Raw genomic sequence first — 19,722 nt, forward strand, 5'->3', positions numbered from 1 at the left:
TACAGAAGGCAAAATATGAATATTCTAAATCTTGAAAAGATAATAAAATTAATATCACTCAAATGAAGCATGAGGTTTGATATGTCAATTGCAGAGGAAATATCAAAATTACTCTACGTCCTATGTATGCGACAGACATAGAAAAATCTTCTCTCAAAGAGTCGTAAAGCAGCTCATAACTCACCTCCAAAATTAGCCCTTTTATAAGAAAATACTGAGTGAAATTCATACACTCAGCATAAGCTGAGCAGATTGTAACATAGCTTCAGCAAATCACAATACAGACTAAAATGCAGCATTACCTAACATTCTAAACATTATCTCCTAAAAAATAATAACTAGTTCCCTTTTTAACTAATATCATCGGATGTGACAGTACAAATCTATTTACTCTCCAAGCAATGACAGACTAGAGAAATGTATACACCAACTGAGGACAGGCAGGAAGGACCTTGTACATGTACATTTTGATAAAAAGGCTTCTCTAGAGTCCACTAAGAACAACATATAAACAAAGCATTTAATTTGTACACATTTTTCTGCGTGAAGAGACAATTAGAATTGAAAAAATGGTCACTTGGAAATACAAGATACTGTCTGGCCTAGTTTATGCTGTGTTTGTCTATTGTTAGAAATTCATGGTTTTGTACTGTGAAGTGTTTTCGTTCTTTGTGCAAAACTTTCTTATGCCTTAGAAAACATTATTTATTGATCAGAAATATCTCTTACAAATTCATTTTGTAAACATTTGTGGACTGAACAACCCAGTATACACTTAGTAAGGGTACCATATAAAAGTAGTCATATTTACATACATATTTTAAAACTAGTACAAGGATGATACAAAAAACAAGTATAAAGACTGTGTGCAGAGGTGTAAGCCAAATGATATCCTTGAAGGTCTTTATTCTTTGTACAGTTGTAGTTCAATTATATAAAACCCTGGAAGAATATTATATACACACAGACCACAGGTGACACTTTCTCTATTGCACTGTTCAGAGACAGCAACAGATAAAGACACAGTGACTCACATGACTCACAGGTATAGCTACTCACAAGGCAGGTGGTTATTCACCCAATAGTCACAGACAACCCCTACCCCTTGAGAAAGACCTAGGCCTCCAAGCCCAAAAGGGTGAAACGTGCTGGCGTGGTTCAAAGCTTTAGACTACAACTGTGAAAAGAATAAAGAACTTTTTCAAAGATGCCTCCTTGAACGTTTAGTCAGACACTTATACATTTTGGGGAATTAATAGAAGGTGAGTATCATAGGATACCTCACTCTAAGGTATTCAAAATATTCTTGTGATAATATTCAGAGATTTTGCCATTTCAAAATATGTTGTGTTAATGTGGACATCAATCTGAGGGCAGAGTAATTTTTCATTTTTTGATGATAAGATATGTTTCTCAAGTTGACTATTAGGTTTGAAATTTAGGGCCTGATTCAGAGGTTGGTAGACAGTATACTCCATCGCAAACATGGATTACCCAGTCTGTCAAATCTTTGGTTCTCCTGCCTCATTTAAAGATGAGCAGGCTTTAAATTTGCGGTTGATAGAGCCATTGTTGGCTCTGTTGATGGAAAGCTTCCTCAGATGTCCTGATGTGGGAGGGGCCATTGAAGAAAGTACATTACACCTCCCACTCTTTTTAGGTTGATAGCAGTATTGTCTTTTCTTTCTGTCAGTCACCACAAGGAAAAATGTGGTAGTAAGGGACAGGAAAAAACAGTAATGACCCCCCACATCCTGGGAGAAAAGTTCCAGGGAGTGGGGTTATTAGTTTTTTTTTTTTTCAGAAACAATCTCTGGAAACAAAGTCCCGCTTTTAGAGTTTCATTTCTGAAAAAGAAAAAAATTGGAAAAGTTTGGTGAACGGCCATCAAAACTGGTGGCAGCCATCGTTTTGTACACTGAAAGGAACCGCTGAAATGTACAGAGCTGAACACTAGGCCGGTGGTCATCTCTAAATTTGAAAGACATTAGTCTGCCAGGGTAGCAGAGGCCTTGTCTTCTGTACTGTATGTCAAACTTTTAATCAGATCCTCAGTACTCTTCACTCCACACAACAATATTACCTCTCTTTTGAAAGGTTTTATATTAATAGAGGAATCAGCAGCAAGGTACTTCAAAGCTGCCCAATGCTCTTTTTTCCAAACTGAAATAATTATATGTATCATTTTTCTCAAGCATGGATTCCATATCAGTTCCTCAAATGTTTTCACAATTTGGTCATTTGTGATGTTAGAACAAAACCCATTAGCCCTCTAAACGTAATAACCAACAACAGGCAATAACCACTTTCTGTGTCAACATTGATAATAACATGCTAAACATATATAGTGATTTTATTTCATTTGGGTGCTAATAACCACCTCAAGGTGGCTCGGAGTTCTTTGGAGATGGGTATTTATAAGAGAGTGTGCTAAGCAGCATGATAGTTGACGTGCTAGAACTGTTGGTGGGGAACCAGACAATCATCCAGCAGCAATGGACAGTATATGACGATTGCACACCATTGGTATGACCTCAATTAGGAGTAAGAGTTCTGAGAGCCTTAATTGAGAGCCAGGGCCAGTTTTAAATGTCTGCTCACCACACAAGGAGAACCAGTGGCTACACAAACTTCGAGAAAATAGATAGTGTCTGCCCAGAAATGGTAAACCCTAATAGTTCATGGAGACTGTGTCCCCAACCCAGAGTATGGTCATTCTTTGGTCCCTTAACAGTTAGACCATAATAATCTCTTAATTGTGATGCTGGTTAGTATTCACATGTACTGTAAGAATCATAGCGGCAGGAAGGCTGTTTGTATGAAGACGGAATTAAGGTAGCAAATGTATCATATCACACAAATCAGTGCAGCCATAATTGACTCAATACAGATAGAAAAACCTGGCAGATCGCCTGGACCGACCACACCATCGTCCACTTGTCCATCTCACGGCTCGCCAGCACTGCCACCAAGCCGCCCCAACACCTCACACCACAGCTGGAGCAAAGTGTCAGAAAGCCAGTGGACCAGCGCCCTCAACACCTCCCACCCCAACACTGCAACCAACCTAGAACAGGCGGTCAAGACCTTCTATGCCTGGATCACTAACTGCGCCAACAGGGTCGCCCCCATCAAGCCCTCGAAACCCAATAGATCCACCAAACAAGTCAGCTGGTACAACATGGAACTGAAAGCGCAACTGCAAGCAAATATAAAGGAAAAGGATCCAACAGACAGTGCCACCTTCAAGACAGCCCTCAACGCAATCCACCAACTCTTGAAAGACACGAAATGCGTGCCCTAGCCTGCATCGAAGCCAGTTACAACCATAGCATAGAGCTCTTAAACATCGTCAGAGAATTCTCCAACCCTGCTGCCACCGAAAATACCATCACCCCTTGCCAAGAACTCTGCGATTCCCTGGCTGACTTCTTCCACGACAAGATCTCTGCCATGTACAAAAACTTCAAACCCCAATCCATTGACCTCCACACCCTCCTTGCTCCCTCAGACACGGACCCCAACCACCTGCACACCACCTAGGATCAGCTCACCAGAGAAAGCACCACAGTCAGAAACTCCATCCACTCAGGAGCTCCCACGGACCCCTGTCCTCACCACATGTTTAACCTCAGAAGCAAGAAGATCAGCAGCAAGCTTACCTCCATTTTCAATGCATCCATCACCACAGCCACCTTCCCCGAAAAGTTGAGCATGCAAAGGTAAAACCCCTTCTCAAGATACCGAACACCCCATTGAACTCAAGAACTTCCACCCCATCTCTGTGCTTCCTTTTCCCACCAAAGTCCTCGAAACAGACATCAACCACCAACTCACTGAACACCTAGAGAACTACACCCTGCTGGACATCTCTCACTCTGGATTCCACCCCAACCACAACACTGAAACTGCCCTGATCACCTCCACAGATGACATCATAACCCTTCTAGACCAGGAAGAAACAGCGGCCCTGTTACTCCTCGACCTCTCAGCAGTATTCCGCACTGTATCCCACCACACTTTAATCAAGAGGCTTTATCATGTCAGAATCCAAGGTGATGCTCTCAAATAGATCACATCCTTCCTCACCGGAAGAACCCAGAGTGTCCGTCTACCACCTTTCACCTTGGAACCCAAGAGCATCATCTGCAGTGTCCCTCATGGCTTATCCCTCAGCCCCACACTCTTCAACACCTACATGACCCCCTGGCCCACATCATCCGAACCCATGGACTAAACATCATATCCTACACAGATGACATGCAGCTCATTATCTCATTATCAGAAGACCCCTCCACCACAAGAGACATCTTCCACAGATGCATGACGAGCGTCGCCAATTGGATAAGAAACAACAGCCTGAAACTCAACACTGACAAAACAGAGGTACTGATCTTCGGCAACAACACCTCCCCATGGAACTACTCCTGGTGGCCATCTGAACTAGGATCCTCACCTGCACTGATAGACCACGCCCGCAACCTTGGCATATTCCTGGGCAGCCAACTTACCATAAAAAGCCAGATCAATACAGTCCCATCCACCTGCTTCCTCACTCTGTGCATGCTCTGGAAAATCTTCAAATGGCTCCCCGCCAACACTAGACAAACCGTCACCCAAGTTCTGGTCACCAGCCGGCTGAACTACATCACCACACACTACGTCAGAATCACCAATCACCTCCTGAAGAGGCTGAACCATCCAGAAATAAGCTGCCAGACTCATCCTCGACCTCCCCAAACGGATCCACATAACCCCCACTTTAAGAAGTTTCACTAGCTCCCTGTCCAAAAGAGATGCCAATTAAAGATGATGATCCAACCCTACAAAGCCCTCCATGATCACGAACCTGCATACATCAACCTATGCATCAACTTTCGCTAACCCTCCAGACACCTGCGCTCCGCCTCCCCCTCCCGTGATCACACCCCTAGCATCTGCCGAAGCAACAGTGGAGGACCCTCCTTCTCCTACCTAGCTGCCAAATCCTGGAATGTCCTCCCCCTTCACTTCCTGACGGCTCCCTCTCTCTCAGAGTTCAACTGAACCACGTGTAGAAGTAGCCCCAGGGCCTGGATGCCTTCACGGGTGATTAGCTGTACTTTACAAATCCTGGTTGATTGATAATTAAAGCAAGTGCAATGACACTGCTAATATTACTATGGGACAGAGAAACAGTGCTGACATGAAAAGATAGACATTTCCAATTAAAATGATTGAGTGTTCCATGAAATTATATAAATCCCAACATAGCATGTGTTTTACAAGCTACGTAAAGTACAAAATAATTTAAAGAAGATTAATTAAATTGAAATAACTCTAATTGGTAGAATAAACTACATAAAATGAAAACTCTGCTCCTGTTCGGTTTTTTTTAGGCAATCATCCCTAATTTATTTAACAAAAAAGAAGAAAAATAACATTTAGGATAGCTTATATGATATATTGATAGTCGGATGTAATCTTTCAGGATTTAAGGAACACTATATCACAGACAATATCCAGACGATAGAAAATGTAATTATAGGTTCATCAATAAAATCCCATGGTCTGTATTGATATGGAGCAACCGCAGAAAGGCTTTTAAAACAAATATAATGATTGCGAGCATTTTGATAGAGGGGCAGCCGCAGTTATGATTTGTTTATAAATGTGATCATCCTATATATCTTAAAGGCTCTCATCTGAGGATAAAAGAAAAGAGTGACTGAAAGTAGCTGTTGACCACTGAGCTACTCACATCCATCTTGTACTGAACAGAGAAATCGTGGTCTCGAAAGTGGTCTTGAAAATCTCTCTCGGGTATACTTCTGATGATTAAAGTATATATGAAAAACTCACTCTGCTTTATATAAATACCTCTTTAAGAATGGCGGATACGAATAAGTTAGGGAAAACCTCACACATCACATCAAACTTTTCTTACATAGCACAACCTAACACGCATATTTCTCTAAACACTCATAGAGGTCATTGCATCACTGCAGTAACTCTTTTGTCGCACTAGCATGCTTAGAAGTATTGACAATCAGGGGCGTGGTTTGGACGCCGGCTGAGATGGCCGCCTGAGCTCGGAGCTCCGCCGCACTGAGACGGATTCCCTTTCATTCTCTGCGGTTTCAGTGTCGTTCCAGGGATTCCCTTTGCAGCCCCGGGGAGCGGAACATGGCGTGCGACCGGTGAGACCTGAATCAAGGACTTTTCTGCCTGATATGCTTCGTTTTGCCGTGATGAATCGGCGCCTCAGCGCGTCTGCCATTTTGAGACATACGCGACGCTCGTCTGAGGTGAACTGTACACGTGTCCTCTATCTCTCCACTCAGCAATGATGCTCTAAACCTCTTTTTCGTTTTTCATGCACATAATATGCTCCTGTTTTACTTCAACTGTGGCTCCTCTCCCTGTCACTTTTAAATAATAGCAAACGCGCACCAGCCCAGCCGTTAATGCTATGGGGCTGATGTGCTTACAGTTGGCCTATTAGAGAATAATTTTCTCAGAATCAGTTTCTCAGAATCCTTCAGAAGTGAACCACGTATGACCAATATATTATTCAAGGAATCCGGCACTGCAGTAAAGCGTCTTTGAGGAGATCTCAGGTTGCTCTGTCTGGCACAATCTTATCTAATGGTTTTACGACTGCCGGTTTATGTCAAAGGGCGAAGTTGTGTCAGCATATTCATTATGGACTTGCAGTTTTTATAATACGCGCTTGAGTGGTATGTTCTTGTACATCACTAGCCGCACTATCCACGACAGCGGCAAATGGTATATTTTGAGCAATTGTCTATGGATTTCACGAGAGGCCATTATAAATTATAAATGTTAAATTAAATTTCAAGGGTCATTTTGAAACCAACTGAAGACTTGTATGTGATTTATATGTGAAGTATCCAGTGTAGTAGTGATCTTTCGGCCCCTCACCAGAAGTGTGACTTTGCTGTTAATTAAGACGATCACTTGAGCCTGGTGCCTGGAGCACTGCTGTGCTGTAGTAATCTTTTATTGCTCACGGTGTTTCCTGCGCTTCTTCGTCGCACACTTTGGTAGCTCCTGTGCTTGGAATACGATATGCTCCTGTAGTCTGGTCTTTTCTCAGTCCACTGTTTGGAAACTCAGGTCTCTATGGGCAAATTACACAATCCAAAATTCGTTTTTGTGCCCTCAAAGTGTCCTCCTGTGACCCCTTCTTCCTCTTCCTTAGCAGCAGACTCCTCTTCTACCACAGTCCAAATGGCGGCAGCAGCTCCCAACCGTCCTTCTTCGTCACAGCCGACTCTCAACAAAGCTTATCCTCCTACCACGTCATCAAAGCGCTTGAAACAAGACGCTCCTCCCCTAGATAAGTCGCCATCTCCTATATCTATGGAATTATTGCTGGAGGAGATACGCACTTTACGTCCGTTCGTAGAGGAGACCAACACTAAAATGCAGCTTTTTGAAGCAAAGTGGTCAACTATGGAAAATCGTGTGACATCCATGGGGCAGCAGGTAACAGATATCCATACTAACTCTCAACGTATTTGTATTTCTTCACTAGAAAAATCTGTTCTTGCCCTCCAACAACATACGGAGGATTTAGAAAACAGAAATATAAGGAATAATCTACGCATTTATGGTCTGCCGGAGTCTTTGGAAGGTGATGATCCTGTCTCGTTTTTCTCCTCTTTCCATCTGATGCTTTTGGACCTCCCTGCCACCACTTCTTTAAGTATCCAACGAGCTCATAGACTTGGTCCTCGTTTATCGTCGTCAACTAAGCCGCGAGGAGTCATCATTCTGTTTCTGAAGTTCACTGATCTCCTTCTAGTTCTTTCTGCAGCTAGGTCCAAACGCCAAGTTTCCTGGTTGGGCCAGAGGGTATTTCTTGCTCAGGATGTTTCTAATGCTACTGCTACAAGAAGGAAAGAGTTTTTGAATCTTCGTGCTCCTCTGCGCTCTCTTGGTGCCAGATATGGTTTGTTTCACCCTTGCCTCTTCAAAGTTACCCATCAAAATCAAACCTGGACTTTTCATGATCCTGCTGAACTCAAAAACTTCATTCATATTCAGACTAATGCTGGCATGAATACCTCCACTCCTGCTCATGGCTGACCATTTAATTTTCCTTTTTTCTTGCAGGTTCATTCAGTTATCAGTCTCGCATTAGCCTCCGCCGGTTATAGTGTTGGTTTGTTGTGGATATGACATGTTCCCAAATCCACCCTTGTTAATATGCTCAATTGTTAATATGCTCAACTGTTTGCTGGGTTGTTTTTCATTTTCTGTGCACTTTTGTTTCTTTTTTCCTAATATGTTTCCTTTATTATGATTGTCTCTAATAATTATCTTATTCACCTAGATCGTCTGGTGTACTCCCCTCCGTCCCATATGGTTTGTCTTCCTCGTCCTCCGTCTTGGTGCGGCTGGATCTCCTGATGCCGGGAGGTCATTCTTGTCAAATCCTCCCACAACCCCGTTCTCCTTTCTATGTCCCCTTCAGGTATGTTATTCTCAGTCATCCTTTTTGGATATGTACTGTCTCTTCTTGTACTTCTTTCTCCTCAACCTTCCCTTCTTCTCCCTTCTCTTTTGTCTCATTTGTTATTTATTTTTGTCTCCCCTTTGTTCGTATTATTATTCTACTCTTTCACTCTTTCAATAGGCTATTTTTTATTTTTCCTTTCCTTTCCTCTTGGAACCTTCCTTTTTTCGTGCCTCTTTCTTTTTTCACTTCTTGGCATTTTTTACTCTTCATATGTTGTTGTACTCTTTGTTTCTATTAATGTTCTCCAATTTTTAAATTGAGAGTGATTTCCTGGAATGTAAAAGGTTTTATTAATCCCATTAAGCGTCAGAGAGTTCTCTCCCACTTAGCTTCGTATTCCCCTGATATAGTTCTTTTACAAGAGACTCATCTCACTGAAGCGGAGTCCCTCAAGTTAAAACGAGGATGGGTAGGTATGGTCTTATTCTCTCCTTCTACCAATAAAAAGAATGGTGTTGCTATTTTATGTCACAAAAGATTAAAGTGTAACGTTTTGTCACAAGAAACGGATGCTGATGGTAGATGGATACTAGTTAAGTTACTAATTAATTCTGTCCCTCTTACTGTGTTTAATGTTTATGGTCCCACTCAACCTGATTTACTTTTCTGGCCCTCAATTACGAACACATGTATTCAACATAGAAATGATTTTTCATCCTTGGCGGTGATTGTAACCAGATTGTAGATCCCTTTCTTGATCGTAAATCAACTGTCCGATTTATACCTCATAGGCCCCACAAGCAATTTCTAGACACTATTTCTCAAGTACATCTCACTGACTCTTGGAGACTTTCTCACCCTGACACCCTTGACTATTCCTTCTTCTCTCCTCCTCATGCATCTTTTTCTCGCCTTGATTACATTTTTCTTTCTCCCTCTCTATCTCAAAACCTTTTATCTTCCTCTGTTGAACCCATAGTCATTTCAGACCATGCCCCCATTGTGACGGACCTTGACTTGCTTGCTCCGCGTCCCAAGCCCTCTCGCTGGCGCTTCAATAATTCTCTTCTTATCGATCCCTCTTTCTCCTCTTCTTTTCGTTCTTTTGCTATCAATTTCTTCTCGCTTAACCCCTTCAGTGCCACGCCCTTTCCCCCTCCTGTGCCGGGCGTTGCATAAGTGGGTGGGGTTCATGACGAGATAGTCTCGTCATGGGCACAGCGCAACCGTGCTCCATGACGAGACTATCTCGTCATGGGCACAGAAGAGGCTAATGAACATCCTAGCATTTCTCCCCATCTTCTCTGGGACTCTTTCAAAGCCACTGCGCTCGGATTTATTATTGACTTTGTTTCCAAGAAGAAGAGACGGTTTCTTCCGAAGCGGAAAGATATACTTGCTCGTATTAAATCTTTGGAGCATGAGTTCTATATTTCTCCTAATAATAATGTTTCTCCGGAACTTATTCGAACCAAGTTAGAATTCAATAAAATCACGACTGATAATGCTTCCTCGGTACTTCTTCGCAGTAGCGCTTGTTATTATGGTGGTCGCAATAAGTCAGGGAAGCTCTTAGCTAACTATCTTAAGTCGCGCAAGGAACGCTCCCTTATTGAATCTATTCACTCTATAAACAATGTTTTATTACATAAAGATCAGGAAATTCTGGACCAATTTCAGTTATTTTATTGCGCTCTTTATACACCAGATAATCCTCCCACTCCTCCTCTTATTCAAGCCTATTTTGACAAACTTCCTAAACCCCCGACTCCCCATCTTAATTTTTCAGATCTTGAAGTTGACCTTTCTTTGCATGAACTTTCTACTGCTTTGACCACTCTCACCAAAGGCAAGACGCCGGGCCCCGATGGATTTTCAGTTGAATTTTACTTACATTTCTCTGACCTTTTACTTCCCAGACTTCTGACTCTTTTTCAATCATTCTATTTATCGGGTAAGGCGGAGGGTACGTTTCAGGAGGCCACCATTTGTCTTATTCCTAAGGACGGTCGCGACCCCAAATTCTGCAAGAATTATCGGCCGATCTCTTTAATAAATGTAGACTATAAGTTATTTGCTAAAGTACTTGCTTTGCGTTTAGATCCCCTCATGCCCCATCTAATTGGTAAAGAGCAGTGTGGATTTGTTAAAGGGCGGCTCACTTCTGATAATTCTCGCCTTTTCCTTAATGTTCTGAACAAAGTTCCTTCTCTCTCCGTACCTTTAGCTGCTATCTCTGTTGACGCAGAGAAAGCCTTTGACAGAGTTGATTGGTCTTTCTTATTCGCCTCACTGCGTTGGCATGGTTTTGGCCCCCATTTTATTTCTCTTATTTCTTTGCTGTATTCTGCCCCTAAAGCTTCGGTTCTTGTTAATGGTCGGGTCTCCTTGTATTTTCCTCTTCAACGGGGCGTTCGTCAAGGCTGTCCTTTATCTCCACTTCTTTTTGTTCTAGCTCTTGAACACTTTTTGTCTTCTATTCGCAACAATGATTCCATTTTGGGCTTTCCTTATGGGGATAGTCAATTGAAACTTTCTGCCTATGCAGATGATATTCTTTTATTCATTTCTGCTCCTGAAACTTCTATCCCTTCTTTATTGTCTGAAATGGACTCATTTTCACAGGTTTCCGGATATAAGATTAATTCAGAGAAAACTGAAATTCTCCCTCTTACTAAGTTTTGCCTCCCCCATCTCTTTTCCTCTACCGGATTTGCTTGGAACAGTTCGAAAATTAAATACTTAGGCGTCTGGTTTTCCAATTCTATTTCCTCTTCAATTAATCTGAACATGTCTGCGGTATTATCTCGAATTGAGCAATTATTCTCTTCCTGGAACCCTTTGTTTCTCTCTTGGTGGGGACGAATGGACTCAATCAAGATGATGATAGCACCCATTTTATTGTACCTCTTCTCCATGTTACCCGTTCATATCCCTGCAATGTACTTTAAACTAATTGATTCTTGTATATCTAAATTCCTTTGGAACAACAAGAAGTCTAGAATCTCCCTTACAATGCTTCGTAAATCCAAATTTAATGGAGGTGTCAACTTCCCAGACTTTCGTCTTTATCACAAGTCCTTCTCTCTCCGTCAAGCGTCTAGATGGCTTACGTCTGCCGATTCTCCTTTCACTCCTCTTTGGCTTCATATCGAACAGACATTGTTGTTACCCTTTTCTCTTGAGGAAATTACACGTTTTTCTGCTAAGACTGCTCATACGTCCCTTCCTTTATTTAAATATACTTCTTCTCTTCTGAAACCTCTTCTCAATCCTATGCCTATTACTCGCGAATCCTTTTTGAACTCCACTATCTGGTATAATTCGCTTATACTTATAAATAATAGACCCATCTTCTGGAAGTCTTGGAGGTCCAAGGGCATCATATGGGTTAATCAGCTTTTTGATGGAATGTCTCCCTGCTCCTTTCCCCAATTTCAGACTTCCTTTCATTGTCCTCGTTCCTTTTTGCAAAAATTTCTCACTCTGATGACAGTCATTCTGGACCTCTTTTATTCTCTTCCCTCTTCCCCCTCTTCTTCTGTTTCCCAAACTCCTCTTCTCAAAATCCTTTTTATTCTTCCTAAGGCCTCTCTCATTTATAAATTCTTTTCATCCCCTTACCCAGATCGTCTTAAATCTAAAGTGGAATTATCTTGGGAGGCGGATTTGGGTTGTGTTTGGTCCGTTGCTCAGTGGGACAGGCTTTGGTCTAGATCTTTGAAAATTTCTTGTTCTGCTTCTCTCACTCAATCTTTATTCTACCTATACCACGACTATATTTTACTCCGCTTTCTCTAACCCGTTTTTCTTCCTCCTCGGATTCTAATTGTTGGACATGTTCTTCTCCTGATGCTGATCTTATTCATCTCTTGTTTCTTTGCCCTTCTGTCTCTCAATTCTGGGATGCTGTTTGGTTATATATCTCTCGTGTTTTCGTACTCTCATCTTCGTATTCTATACCTATTCTTTTTCTTGGCAGCCTATCTGACTCTTTCGATCTTCCTCTACACTCTCATGGTCTCTTTGATCTTATGCTTGCCCTTGCCTTTCAGCATATTACTTCTAATTGGAAATCCCTTACAAAACTTTCCATACGCTGTTGGTGGAATTCTTTATGTCACTTTCACAGATTGGACATTGTTTTCGCTTCCTCCTGTAACCCCACTCATAATAGGGATCTATTCTGGTTACCTCTCACCTCATACTTAGATCGGGTGACCAAGAAGGCCATGTTACGTATTACTTCCGAAAATTTTAGGCTGCCTTGAGGAGATTACTCCTCTTTCTCCTATATTAAAGTGTTGAATTTCTTTATTATTATCTCTTTTTTAACTTGAGTTATTGATTGCCATTTTGTTTGCAGCAACCTTTTTATTGTCTACTGTTATTCCTTCATATTGCAATGTTAGAATTTTTCTTCCCCTTTTTATTTATTTATTTGTCTTCACTCCCATTTCTTTCCCTTTCCTCTATTGCCTAAAAATCGCTACAAAATGCTTTTGTTTTTTATCTATAGGATATTAGCTTGTTCGATGTTATTTAATTCCTGTTTTGTTTAACCTAGCTTTACTGGCTGATGTCTTTTGTATTCCAATACTTTTAATAAAGCTTTCAAACACAAAAAAGAAGTATTGACAATCACCCAGTGGCACAATCTGACTCTATCTCCAGACCCCTGTAGCACACCGTGCTCTTTCTACAAAGGACACCCTCCAACTACACGTGTCTACATTTCTCATAGGGCCATGCACTCTCATCCAATTTAAAACCTCATGTGAAGTGGCAAATCTACTGTGACAACTCAGGCATCATGTACCTGCCAGTGCTTTCCACACAGGACAGTCTCCCACACACCTCTGCTCTGAAGACCTTCTTGCATCCTCAGGCCAGCATCTTCTCCCTGGCAGGACAAAAGTGCTTCAGTGTCGCCCCAGTGGCAGTTGTGCAAAGAACAAATAATAGATAACGCAAAACGTGTTGATAATAAAACAGCACTAGAGATCACATTTGAAGGGTTGCCTATGCCTTTCTCTAGGGCTGAGGGAATGTTGGCATCTTGCCATTGGACAGGCCATGCTCTGTTTATCCCTGGGACTAGGGTAGAATGTTCATGGGCTTCTGAAACCTATCCGTGGAACGTGGGGAATGGTAGACATTCTGTACAGCAACAGATTGCGATGGGCCCAGTGAGGACAAGCCTGGGAGGTGTGTCGCAGGCGGCAAGCGACAGAGAACACGCACACACTAGTGGATGTGGTACGGCCTAAAGACCCTGTGCGGTCCTAGCACCTTTATTAAATCGCCCCTGGCCACGCCTCGCCAGAGGATGTGCAGGGTGTGCATCCGGGTCAGGTTAGCCCCGCGGGCGGTGCTAAGATCATTGACTGGCAGACTGAGAGCGTCAGTGCATCCGTTCCGTTGTGCAGCAGCAACCCTTGCCAGCTCTGGGGGCCCTGCAATGGTCCTTCACTTTCTCCCCTAAAGAGAGAAAGGAAGACAGACAGCTGCTGAGACATAAGAGTGCAAGGCAGCAGGGTGGCTTGAGCAGTGTTCAAGTCAGGCATCTGCAGGGGGAGTGGAGGTAGTGGTAGCAGTTCACGCTCAGCAGCCTCCAGTATCACTCCCAGCCACTGTAAGGCAAACATGGTGGAAAAGGATAAATATCTCCTGTTGTGATAATTTACAGAGAAGGAGAAAGCACACAGCAAAAGGTTCCCTCACAAAGGGGCCATCTTTTTGTGGGGTCCTCATTTCCAGAGTAAACACCCTGTTCGCACCCCCCTACAGATAGTCCTTGTACATGTGTTGCTGTGACTCCGTATTCCTTGAAAATGCTGAACTTGTGGCCCTTACCGTGTCAGAGACATCCCTTGAGTATCACCCTTGCATTTCACGTTTGCTTTTTTGTGTTATTTATTGGATGGAATAGAAGGCTCTGCAATGGTGTGATTGCCCTCACCTCTTCCCCACTATAAAGACCCACAGCTCCTAACAGAGCCAGTTTAGATAATCTCCTATTGTTATGTAGCTCTTTCCATTTCCTGAGTTGAAAAGAACTGAAGTACTTTTACTCAGAGATCCATTCACAAAAGCCTTTTTGAGTACAGGAAGTAGGGCTCTAGCAGTGCTACTTTACGAATTTTACAATCGCACAAAAACTATTCACTAACCTGCCCTATCTCTTATGGGCAGAGTTCTGCATAAACAGTGCCACCTGCCGAGATGTACAAATTAGAAAGTAAAGTGGCATGGACAAGTTGGAGTGGTTGGAAAATGAGGAGTAGCCACTGCTAGATGAATGGCATGAATGAAAATTTAAGAAGGGTGTTCGAAGGGACCATCAAAAACTGAAACAAACCCAACGAAGAGTAAGACAGTTGCTTTTCACAACTGTCTATGGCAGCCATACCTTGGAGTAAGTCAACAACCACACAAGGCCTATCACTGGTAATGCAAATTACTTTTATAGAAATCAGTGGAAGCAGGAAATAATAACACTAACACCAAATAAAAGGAAATATTAATTAGATGGGGGCCCTAAAGGTGTTATCTTTAAATATTTGTGGTTTGAATGACCCCAAAAAGAGACAGATGGTCTCGATAGGACTACAATCCACCAGTGCAAATGTTGTGTGCTTACAGGAGACCCACATAGAGGGTATGCAGATACATATACTCAAAACATTGGGGTATAAACTGGTCTGCGCAACCTCAGAAGGTGGGTGGATACGGGGGGTCGCCATACTAGCAAAGGGCTCAGCATATCAGCATATGCTTTTAACCGCTCTAAGGCTGATAGATTTGGCCGCTGGGCGGTGACGGAGTGTCAGGATGGACAGGGGCAAAAGACTACGATATGTGCTATTTATGGGAGCAATAATGATGATGACCCGTCAGTCTTTCAGGAGATCTCTAATGAACTCACACACTGGCCTCTACCACTAGTGGTTTGTGGGGATTTTAATATCAATCTCCCTAGCGAATGGTCATTAAGGGATGACTGGCAATACAAAGGCCGGAAACCTAGAGTGTTTAGAGCTATAAAATATATGTGCGATATACATGGGCTTGTAGATGGCTTGCAGACCCTAAAAACTAATGATCCGGGTTATACCTTTTTTTCCAACCCTCATCGCACACACGCTAGGATCGACTATATATTGATATCCAACTCGCTTAGATCTAAGTTTCAAATTGAGAAACTTCCCCGAGTACTTTCAGACCATAACCCTTTAATGTGCACTCTAGACACGGCACCTGGAAGTATAACATCTATTTCTTGGACATTCGAAAAATCATTGCTTCTTGATGATAAGTATTGTGCGCATGTGAAAGCGTGGATTCCTAATTTTATAGGGGATAACGTTGGGAGTGTTTCAATTGAAATTGTATGGGATGCTCTAAAAGCCGGGATCCGAGGGGAAACTATGCATTACTCCTTAAAAGCTAACAAAATGGCCAGGGAACAACTGAGAGGGTTGCAGGAGAATCTCCGATTAGCGGAAGAGGAGCTGATAAGTGCAACTCGAGGGAACCAACAGTTAGTAGATTTAAATAGAATTCAAAATTTGGTGGCAATTGCAAAGGCCGCGATTACAAACATCTTTACTGTAAAAGCCATAAAAAAAGCTACTGCTCATAAAGAGATGGTCTATGAGGTTAATGAACAAGTGGGCCATCAATTGGCTATCCGTATGAGACAACAGGCCTCAGTGAATTTGATACGGGAGATACAGGATCCAGTTGAAGGCCAATTAACTGATCCCGAACGAATTAGAGAGGCATTTTGGCGATTCTACAGCACCCTATCTGCCGAAGAGGGGGGGAGGGACGTAGCCAGAATCGAGAGTTATCTAGCTGAAGGAGGGACCGAGAGGTTTGACAAAGATGATCAGCTCACCCTAGACAAAATCCCCAATAAAGAAGAAATTATAACTATAATCCAAAATTTACCTAAAGGAAAAGCAACCGGATTGGATAATATACCGTCGGAATTTTATCTAGTATTTATAGAGCAGATCAAAGACATTTTATTTGAGTTAAAAGTACATATCTTTAAAGGGGGGCAGCCTCCCAACTCATGGTCCAGGGCAAAGATAGTTATTTTTCCGAAAAAAAATAAACCTCCGGATCAGTTAGGGTCATATCGCCCTATCACCTTAATAAATGCAGATTCTAAATTATATTCAAAACTGTTGGCAAATCGGACTGCACCGATTATTCATGAAGTAAATGCCAAATACCAGCATGGTTTTGTCCCAGGGAGATCAACCACTAATCACATCCAGAAAGTGATCACCCTGTTTGACTATATGGATAGCACCAGGGAACCTATGTCATTGGTCCTTCTCGATGCTGAGAAGGCCTTTGATAGGGTCTCATGGCCATTCTTGTGGGCTGCTATGTCTAGGGTGGGGATTAATAGAGGGTTCATTCAGGCGGTGCAAAAACTATATATGAACCCCAGGGCCATGGTAATGGTGAATGGTAGCCTCACTAAAGAGTTGATTATATCTCGCGGAACTCGACAGGGGTGTCCTTGTTCGCCACTGCTTTTCGCGATATATATCGATTCTTTCATTCGGAGACTAGAGGGTAATTGCGAAATAATACCAATATTGTCACAAGCATACCCAACTAAGATCTTGGCCTATGCAGACGAGATTGCGGTTGTAACTGTGGATCCTAGCACGGCTATGCCGGTTATCGAATGCGAGGCTAATACATTTGGGGCCGTATCTGGATACGCACTTAATCAAGGGAAGACACAGATTGTGTTGAATAACCAAATTGAAATATCTGACCATCGAGTTGTGGACAAAGCTATATACTTAGGTATTTGTATTACCTCTAAGCTTGAGACTCTGGTGGATGTAAATATGAAACCATTGCTATGTACTATACAGAATGATCTACGTCGTTTAGATAATCTACATCTATCCCTAATCGGTAGGGCCAATGCCTTGAAAATTGTGTTTTTTCCCAAGATCTTATATTTATTTAGAGCAATATGCTTAGAATTTTCTCATCAATGGCTAAAATCCTTGGAACACACCTTCTCAAGTTTTATGTGGGCGTATGCACAACCTCGTCGTGCGTATAAATATCTGACCTTGGCCAAGGAAAGAGGAGGTCTGGCTCTCCCAAATTTAAAAGCCTACTATTGGGCATCTGTGCTACTCTATAGTAGGGAACTATTACAGAATACCGGCATAGTAATGTCACCAGAGGGCGATTCCCCATCTATTTTTAAATTAACGTTAGGTAATAGGAATTATGGATATCTCTGGCGCCACCTTCATGATAGCTGTCATAAAAAAGTGAAACTAAAAACATTGACTAACGGGTTTAGGGTATGGAAAGCTGTGAGAAAAATACTGGGTATTGGACGAATATCATTCTATACTCCCATAAGTGATAATCCGAATTTGCCTGAGATTTTTAAAGACAATCACATCAGTAGGTGGAAGGCGGTAGGTATTAATCACATTGGGTGTTTCCTGTCCCCTGTCATTCGAACAACTCAGGGATAAGTATCAATTGGACTAGCGGGATTTCTTTAAATATTTACAAATTAGAGATTTTCTTATACGAAGGGTGCGGGAGGGATTCTTCCAGGGAAAATAACTTTAGTAGAAACATTAATTCACAATAGGAAAAACACAATTGGGGGAATTTACTCCCTAATAAATTCACTATTCCCGGACGATCTGGAGAAAATATCTCAGAAGTAGCAGGAGAAAATTGGTGTAACTTCAGAAAAATTCTTCTTCGCATACTCCATGTTTCAAACAATTCTTATATCCACTAAACTTCAAACACAATTCTATAAAACATGCTTTTTTTTATACTACACTCCAGATAGGATTGCTAAATGGGGGAGTGGGAAAGGGACTTGTTGCCCAAGATGTAAGCTATTCAATGCCGACTGTGTGCATATTTTCTCCACCTGCGATGGATTAACATCTCTAATACAAAACATTGAGAAGTTTTTGTCGACCATACTGAAAAGAGAGATTGTCCTGGCTAGTGAAGTTATACTATTGGGAGCGACAGATTCTGGTATCCCCAACCTGGGTCATGAACTTATTTTTATAGCTATGGCGGTTTTAAGAATGTGTATTGCCTCGGCCTGAATAGACCCCAATGCACCGTCTTTTCACCAATGGCTGGCTAGGCTTCTCGCAATCTCCAATTTGGAGGCCGCTATTTATAAACGGAAAGGGAGAATACGGCGTAAAAGGGGCTGGAAAATCTGGTCCCCTTTAATAGAATGGTGTCAATCCCAAAATAACATCGAGAACATTGTGAATCATAGTTAATTTTATGATTTAAACGCAAAGGGTAGTTACAAGGATAATGTAAATGTAATATGATGATGAACTGTGTGAACATACAAATTTTTGTTTTTCGTCTTTGCATGAATTGTATTATCAAATGTCTGACCTGGGTGGGTGGGGGGTGGGAATTCTGGGTGTGTTAATTATGGTAAAATCAAATAAAGATATTTAAAAACAAATAAAAGGAAATATTAAGAAAACATAAAATTGTAAAGTTTGAAAATCAATGTCTGTATAATTTAATTTTAAAATATATTTTATATTTTTTATAAACAGCATTCAATTTATTTATCAATGACATATTGCACACAGGCTTAAAACACATTCAACACACCTGATACTTCAATCAGGGAGACAGTCAGGCCAGTCGGGTGAGCCACATTCATCAGCAGCTGAAAGTTATTGTGTCATCACATATGTGCACACAGGCAGCCCACATAAGAAAGGATGAGTGCATCCCCGGTCTGCAAAAAGTGTTGTCTGGGAAGAGGGCTGCAAAATGAAGTCAACAAACATTTGACTGGAACTGACTTGGAGCCGCATTATCTACAAACTTTCGTGATAACTAAATCAAGTGAATTGTCCCCCAGTCAAAAGAATTAAAGGATTTGAAGATCTGTTCTTGGAATTTGGGGGGGCTGAGCAGCAACATTAATGAGGAAGAATTTATTACATATTTGCAACAATTTCATTATCTTTCAGAGAATCTGGTCACAAATTTCTGTGCTGCTAATTGAGTATATTAAGTAAAGCAGTTTGGTCGCTCCAGAGGGGGGGTCTTTCGATCTACATCAGCTCTAGTCTGAAGGTGCATGCCTCTTTCCTCACCCTCACAGAGCATGGTTTCCTTGCAGTACATTTGGAAGGTTGGAAGGGGGAGAGAATCCTGCCCTGATCATCATAAAAGTTTAT

The 19,722-nt window shown here is 41.9% G+C and overlaps 1 long non-coding RNA gene across 1 annotated transcript in view; it reads left to right on the forward strand.

Annotated features, from left to right (window-relative positions):
- The window catches only part of LOC146866988 (uncharacterized), a 145,975-nt gene that overhangs the window by 86,699 nt on the left and 39,554 nt on the right, over positions 1-19,722 (forward strand). Inside the window, exon 2 of the long non-coding RNA XR_014966026.1 lies at positions 8,342-8,482. This is a non-coding gene — a long non-coding RNA (uncharacterized LOC146866988). The remainder of the gene's footprint in view (positions 1-8,341; positions 8,483-19,722) is intronic.

This window comes from Triturus cristatus, chromosome 1_2 (genome assembly GCF_964204655.1).
Source record: "Triturus cristatus chromosome 1_2, aTriCri1.1, whole genome shotgun sequence".
Taxonomy (NCBI): domain Eukaryota; kingdom Metazoa; phylum Chordata; class Amphibia; order Caudata; family Salamandridae; genus Triturus; species Triturus cristatus.